This window comes from Vitis riparia, chromosome 19, assembly GCF_004353265.1.
Source record: "Vitis riparia cultivar Riparia Gloire de Montpellier isolate 1030 chromosome 19, EGFV_Vit.rip_1.0, whole genome shotgun sequence".
NCBI classification, from domain to species: domain Eukaryota; kingdom Viridiplantae; phylum Streptophyta; class Magnoliopsida; order Vitales; family Vitaceae; genus Vitis; species Vitis riparia.
In genome coordinates this window covers 8,427,499-8,434,493 of record NC_048449.1, presented here as the reverse complement: position 1 = coordinate 8,434,493, position 6,995 = coordinate 8,427,499, and the positions used below count along the sequence as shown (strand labels likewise).

Below are 6,995 nucleotides of genomic sequence, written 5' to 3'. Positions count from 1 at the left end.
TTCTCTCTCTTCGTGCCTGCCACGCTTCCGCACTATCTCCGTCAACTGAAGCTTGGCTGCCAAGTTATCCCGCGCCCAAGGAAATAGCCTTTGACTGACTTACTTTGTGGAATACACTCTTAAAACGGGGACATGCCGTCTTTTTTTTCGTATATAAAGCACCAGAAATCATCCCTTTCCATTCATAAGCACACCTCCAAAATACCCTTTTAGCAGAGGCCAAAGATTCTCAAAAAATGGTGGGATTCGAAGCCATGGTTACGTATCCAGGTACTGGTTTTCTGCTAAACCCCGTCTTTTTACGTGCATTTTCTGCCTCATTGCATCTAGTTTTGTTGCTTCTCCTATTTGTATCATGGGTGTGCAAGAGGATCAAGGGGGGTGCTCCTGAAAATTGTAAGAGGACTAGGTTTTTGTACTATAAGCAAACGTTTGCTTGCTGTCAGGGTCTGTCGCTGTTGAATTTGTTGTTGTGTTTTTTGAACTACTTTTATTGGTATAGAAATGGCTGGTCTGATGAAAGGCTGGTGACCCTTTTGGATTTAGTGCTCAGAACACTTGCCTGGGGAGCAGTTTGTGTATATTTGCACACTCAATTCATTGGTTCTGTTGAACCAAAGTTCCCATTTTTGTTAAGAGTTTGGTGGGGATTTTACTTCTCCATCTCATGTTATTGCCTTGTTCTAGATATTGTCAAGAAACACCAGTCCCTACGAATTCAATATTTGGTGCCCGATATTGTCTACGTCATAACTGGTCTGTTCTTGTGCTATTCGGGGTTTTTGGGAAAGAATCAAGGCGAGGAATCGATTCTTAGGGAACCCCTTTTGAATGGTAGTACCAGTATAAGTAGAGTGGAGTCTAATAAATCCAAGGGGAAGCAACTGTTACCCCCTTTTCAAAAGCTGGCTTTTTTAGCCTTCTTACTTTCTCTTGGATCGGTCCCTTGATTGCTGAGGGTAACAAGAAAACATTAGACCTTGAGGATGTTCCTCAGCTTGATACCAGCAACAGCGTTGTGGGGGTCTTTCCAGCATTTAGTAATAAGCTCCAGTGTGATAGTGGTGGAAGTAGTGGAGTGACCACGCTTAAGCTGGTGAAAGCATTGATCTTTGCATGCTGGGCAGAAATCCTATTGACGGCTTTGTTGGTACTTGTAAACACATTAGCATCTTATGTTGGGCCCTATCTTATTGATACCTTCGTTCAATATCTCAATGGGCGGAGGGAATTCAAAAATGAAGGTTATCTTTTGGCTATGGCTTTTTTTGTTGCGAAGCTTGTTGAGTGCCTTTCAGTGAGGCACTGGTTCTTTAGATTGCAGCAGGTTGGAATTAGGATCAGAGCAGTACTGATCACAATGATCTACAACAAGGGTTTGACTCTTTCCTGCCAGTCAAAGCAGGGTCATTCTACTGGGGAGATCATTAATTTTATGTCTGTTGATGCGGAGAGAATTGGGGATTTCAGTTGGTTTATGCATGATCCATGGATGGTGATTGTGCAAGTTACTTTAGCCTTGCTAATCTTGTATAAAAACCTGGGCCTTGCTTCAGTTGCAGCTTTCTTTGCAACTGTAATTGTTATGTTGACAAATGTTCCACTGGGGAAATGGCAAGAGAAGTTTCAGGACAAGTTGATGGAATCAAAAGATAAAAGGATGAAGGCAACATCCGAGATCTTAAGAAACATGAGGATTCTCAAGCTTCAGGGATGGGAGATGAAGTTTTTGTCTAAAATTGAAGACCTTCGGAAGAATGAGACAGGGTGGTTGAAAAAATATCTTTACACTTCAGCCGTGACCACTTTTGTTTTCTGGGGAGCCCCAACATTTGTGTCTGTGGCCACCTTTGGAACTTGCATGCTTCTAGGGATCCCGCTTGAATCAGGGAAGATCTTATCTTCACTTGCAACATTCAGGATACTTCAAGAACCCATCTACGGTCTTCCTGACCTAATCTCAATGATAGCTCAGACTAAAGTTTCCCTTGACAGAATTGCATCCTTTCTTCGTCTGGATGACCTGCCGAGTGATGTTATCGAGAGGCTTCCAAAAGGTAGTTCTGATACAGCAATTGAGATAGTAGATGGGAATTTCTCTTGGGATTTATCTTCCCCTAATCCAACACTGAAGGATATTAATTTGCGGGTGTGCCGTGGCATGAGGGTTGCTGTTTGTGGTACTGTAGGCTCAGGCAAGTCAAGCTTACTATCTTGTATGTTGGGAGAAGTGCCTAAGCTATCTGGTATCCTTAAGCTGTGTGGAACAAAGGCCTATGTTGCTCAGTCTCCTTGGATACAGAGTGGCAAGATAGAAGAGAACATCTTGTTTGGTAAGGAGATGGACAGAGAAAGGTATGAAAGGGTCCTTGATGCATGTTCCTTAAAGAAGGACCTGGAGGTTCTCTCATTTGGTGATCAGACAGTAATAGGTGAGCGGGGAATCAATATGAGTGGTGGCCAGAAGCAAAGAATACAGATTGCACGTTCGCTCTACCAAAATGCTGATATTTATCTGTTTGATGATCCCTTCAGTGCCGTGGATGCTCATACAGGAACCCATCTCTTTAAGGTAATTTTTTTCTCTTATAAAAGCCTGAGTTTGATCTATATATATATATATATATATATATATATGAAGTAAAACAACATATTATCTATACAATGCCATTGCATTAAGTAGAAAATGAGCTATCCTTGTATGTTTTAATATGCACTGCTATGGGCTATATAAGATTTGGTTCTTGGTCTGGCTGAGGTAATTAGGGACCCTGGCTATGCCCTTTGTTTTGTTTCCTTTCCTTTTTATTATATATAATAAATGAAAAAAAAAAAAAATCTTTCATTGATTGTATTTGTAAGTAATCTTCATATAACAGGAATGTTTGCTGGGTCTCTTGGGTTCGAAAACAGTGATTTATGTTACACATCAAGTAGAGTTCTTACCTGCAGCTGATCTCATACTGGTGAGTGATTACAATGTTTTTTCTTCCTTGCCTTTGTTTTCATTAGATAAACTTAAGAAATGTAGCATACCTGCAGGTCATGAAAGATGGAAGGGTTACACAAGCAGGAAAGTACAATGAAATTCTCAACTCTGGAACTGATTTTATGGAACTTGTTGGTGCACATAAGAAAGCTTTGTCAGCACTCAATTCTGTAGAGGCAGGGTCACTTTCAGAAAAATTAAGTATCCATGAGGATAGTGATAATATTGGTGGTACTTTTGAAGTAGTTGAAAAAGAAGAAAACAGAGGTGGCCAAAATGGTAAAGCAGAGGAGATAGATGGGCCAAAAGGTCAGCTTGTTCAAGAAGAGGAGAGAGAGAAAGGTAAAGTTGGGCTATGGGTTTATTGGAAATACATCAGGACAGCATATGGAGGAGCTCTTGTGCCCTTTATATTGTTGTCACAGATTCTCTTTCAGCTGCTTCAGATTGGAAGCAATTATTGGATGGCTTGGGCAAGTCCCGTGTCAGATGATGTGAAACCTGCAGTTAGAGGTTCTACTCTCATAATTGTTTATGTAGCTTTGGCTGTTGGAAGTTCTTTTTGCGTCCTTTCCAGAGCCATGCTTCTTGTAACAGCTGGTTACAAGACAGCTACTATACTCTTCAATAAAATGCATTTGTGCGTCTTCCGTGCCCCAATGTCATTCTTTGATGCCACCCCAAGTGGGCGAATTCTAAACAGAGTAAGTGAAAATATGAATATATATCTATTTCTGCCTTGCATTTTTCCCCATTTACCAAAGTTAGTGTTAGAATATCACTTAATTGATCCTTCCCTTTTTTACAGGCTTCTACAGACCAAAGTACGATCGATACAACCATGCCAATGCAAGTTGGGGCATTTGCCTTCCAATTGATTCAGCTCCTGGGAATTATTGCAGTTATGTCACAGGTTGCATGGCAGGTTTTCATTGTCTTTATTCCTGTGATTGCAACCTGCATCTGGTATCAGGTAACCATTGTGAACTTATTAGGACCTCTTCTTGTTAGTTAATGCCAACACATGGCTTTGTCACATGACATCTCATGCTCTGTAGTTGAGATCACCTTATGTTTCTCATATTACATTATTTATTTTCTTTGCTTACATATGCCATGTACTCTTCCACATTAGATTATCAATCATATGTCCATGAAAATGCCAGTAGGCTCAAAACCATTTTGGGTATAAACTAAGCTTTACTCCAAAATGTTGCTTAGAAAAAAAATTGGAGTAGTGCATTGCTTACTGAGAAATTTGATTCGTTTTAAACCAACTGCATTAAAATGGAATCCTAATTCAGGATAACTCTTACAATTCATGGCATGTTCATGTTCCTTTCTGATCCAGCTGAGCTGGGGCTCAGTCACAAGCATTGCATATTAAGGAGGTGCAAATATGAATGTGCCATGCCAATTAATATGGCCTCAGAATGAAAGTTTCTTTAGTGTTGATATGGTGGTTTTTGAGTGCCAATTCACTTTTCAGATAAGAGTAATGAAATTGGCTGCAAGATAGACTGCAGGTTTTGCTGTTTAGATGCAATGTTTAACTAATGTATTTCTATTTTTTTATCATTTCCAAAACCATTTTTCTCCCTTTTTTTCAATACCCCTTAAAGCTTAGATTTATATCATATATGAGCAAAAGGTTCTTACAACATTATAATTACGCAGCAATATTACATACCTTCAGCACGAGAACTGTCAAGATTGGCCGGAGTATGCAAAGCTCCAGTAATTCAACATTTTTCTGAAACTATAGCAGGATCTATGACTATCAGAAGCTTTGATCAAGAATCTAGATTCAGGGATACAAACATGAAATTGGTAGATGGGTATATACGGCCCAAGTTCAACATTGCCGGTGCAATGGAATGGCTGTGCTTCCGCTTGGATATGCTATCTTCTGCTACATTTGCCTTCTCTTTGGTTTTCTTAATCTCTGTTCCAGAGGGAGTAATTGATCCTGGTAAGTATCTCTGCTCTGGTATATTCACTGATTATCCATTTCACTCTCAATAGCAAATGGCATAGGAGAATTACTAACACTCTTTTCCACTTCCATTAAAGGTATTGCGGGCCTAGCAGTGACATATGGACTTAATTTGAACATGATACAAGCTTGGGTAATGTGGAATCTTTGCAATATGGAGAATAAAATTATATCAGTTGAGAGAATACTTCAATACACTTCCATTCCAAGCGAGCCTCCTCTTGTCATAGAAGAAAACAGGCTAGCATGTTCTTGGCCTTCACATGGAGAAGTTGATATTCAGGATTTGCAGGTAATTTCTATTTATATATATGCTAGAGGGTTATTCATGGCTTCCTCTGGTCAGAGGAATTTCCATATGTTTGATGACGGTGAGTGTGGATGTAGGTCCGCTATGCCCCGCACATGCCACTTGTATTGAGAGGTCTCACATGCACTTTCCTGGGAGGAATGAAGACTGGCATTGTAGGGCGAACTGGCAGTGGTAAATCAACCCTCATACAGACCCTCTTTCGAATTGTTGAACCTGCCGCTGGTCAGATTATGATAGATGGTACCAACATCTCTTCTATTGGACTACATGATTTGCGGTCTAGACTAAGCATTATCCCTCAGGATCCAACCATGTTTGAAGGGACTGTACGGAGCAACCTTGACCCACTTGAAGAGTACTCAGATGAACAGATTTGGGAGGTAGGTTTTGTTTATTCTATTGATTTACGTAAGTATGGTAGACATGTAGTTTTCCTCTACTATGTTTTCTTAATACAGTAGAAATATAGTTTCCTTTGCTGCATTTCTTATTACTGTAGAAATGCAATGTTGTTAACTAACTTATTGGTTCAGGCTCTGGATAAGTGCCAGCTTGGAGATGAAGTCAGGAAGAAAGAAAGAAAGCTAGATTCTGCAGGTTATTTCTCCCGCCATGCTAACATAAAATCTAAATAGTAACCTCATATAAGACTCCTAATGTTGGCATGCATTTGGCAGTTATTGAGAATGGAGAGAATTGGAGCATGGGTCAGAGGCAACTGGTTTGTCTTGGCCGAGTTCTACTGAAGAAAAGCAAGGTCTTAGTGCTTGATGAAGCTACTGCATCAGTTGATACAGCCACGGATAATCTGATTCAGCAAACCCTTAGACAACACTTTGTCGATTCCACAGTCATAACCATTGCACATCGAATTACTTCTGTTCTTGATAGTGACAAGGTTCTACTTCTGGATCATGGTTAGTACTATCAACATGAACTAATGGCACTCTTAACTTCATCTGCATTCTTCTTGATTTATTTCCCTGGAAATGTCAATGCAGGGCTTATTGAGGAATACGATACCCCCACCAGATTGCTAGAGAACAAGTCGTCATCTTTTGCAAAGCTTGTAGCAGAGTACACCGTGAGGTCACATTCTAATCTTGAAAATGCGGGTGATATCTGAACCAGCAAGCACGCCTGTTGCACCGGTCAAAAACTTCAACTTAAAATCTTGCTTGACAATGACGACAACTAAAATGTAGTTACAATCCCATATGCAGTAGGTGATTAGCACTCAAAACTGATGTTTTTCCATATATAAAAATAGGCTTTTAAATAACTTTTGAGTGCAAATCATTATCTTGTAACTTAAATATTTGCAAAGCCTCAAATTGAGGAATAATATGTACATCTAGTGAAGAATGCAAGGAAAAAGTGGAATTTTGATGCATAAGAGTTGATTTCAAAATCACTTCTAAAAAATTGTAGTCCGATAAGGTGACATCAAAGGGATGAATGGGTGTAATTAAAAATTATAATATAAGGATTAAGAATTAATTACTCAATTTAAGTAGGGAGTAGAGTTTTTAACTTAATTAAATCTATAAGATAGTAGGGATTAACAAAATATCCAAAATATTAGAAAAAAAAAAAAAAAGAAAGTAAATATGCATGCATAGGACACAAGAATTTTTATGTGAAAAACCCCAACACTATTATGGAGATAAAAAAAAACATGGGGTTTAAAACCCTTA

At 39.2% G+C, this 6,995-nt stretch overlaps 1 pseudogene; it reads left to right on the top strand.

Moving 5' to 3' along the window:
• The first annotated feature begins 212 nt into the window (after positions 1 to 212).
• LOC117908851 lies at positions 213 to 6,619 on the top strand (annotated as a pseudogene).
• The last annotated feature ends 376 nt before the right edge of the window (positions 6,620 to 6,995 follow it).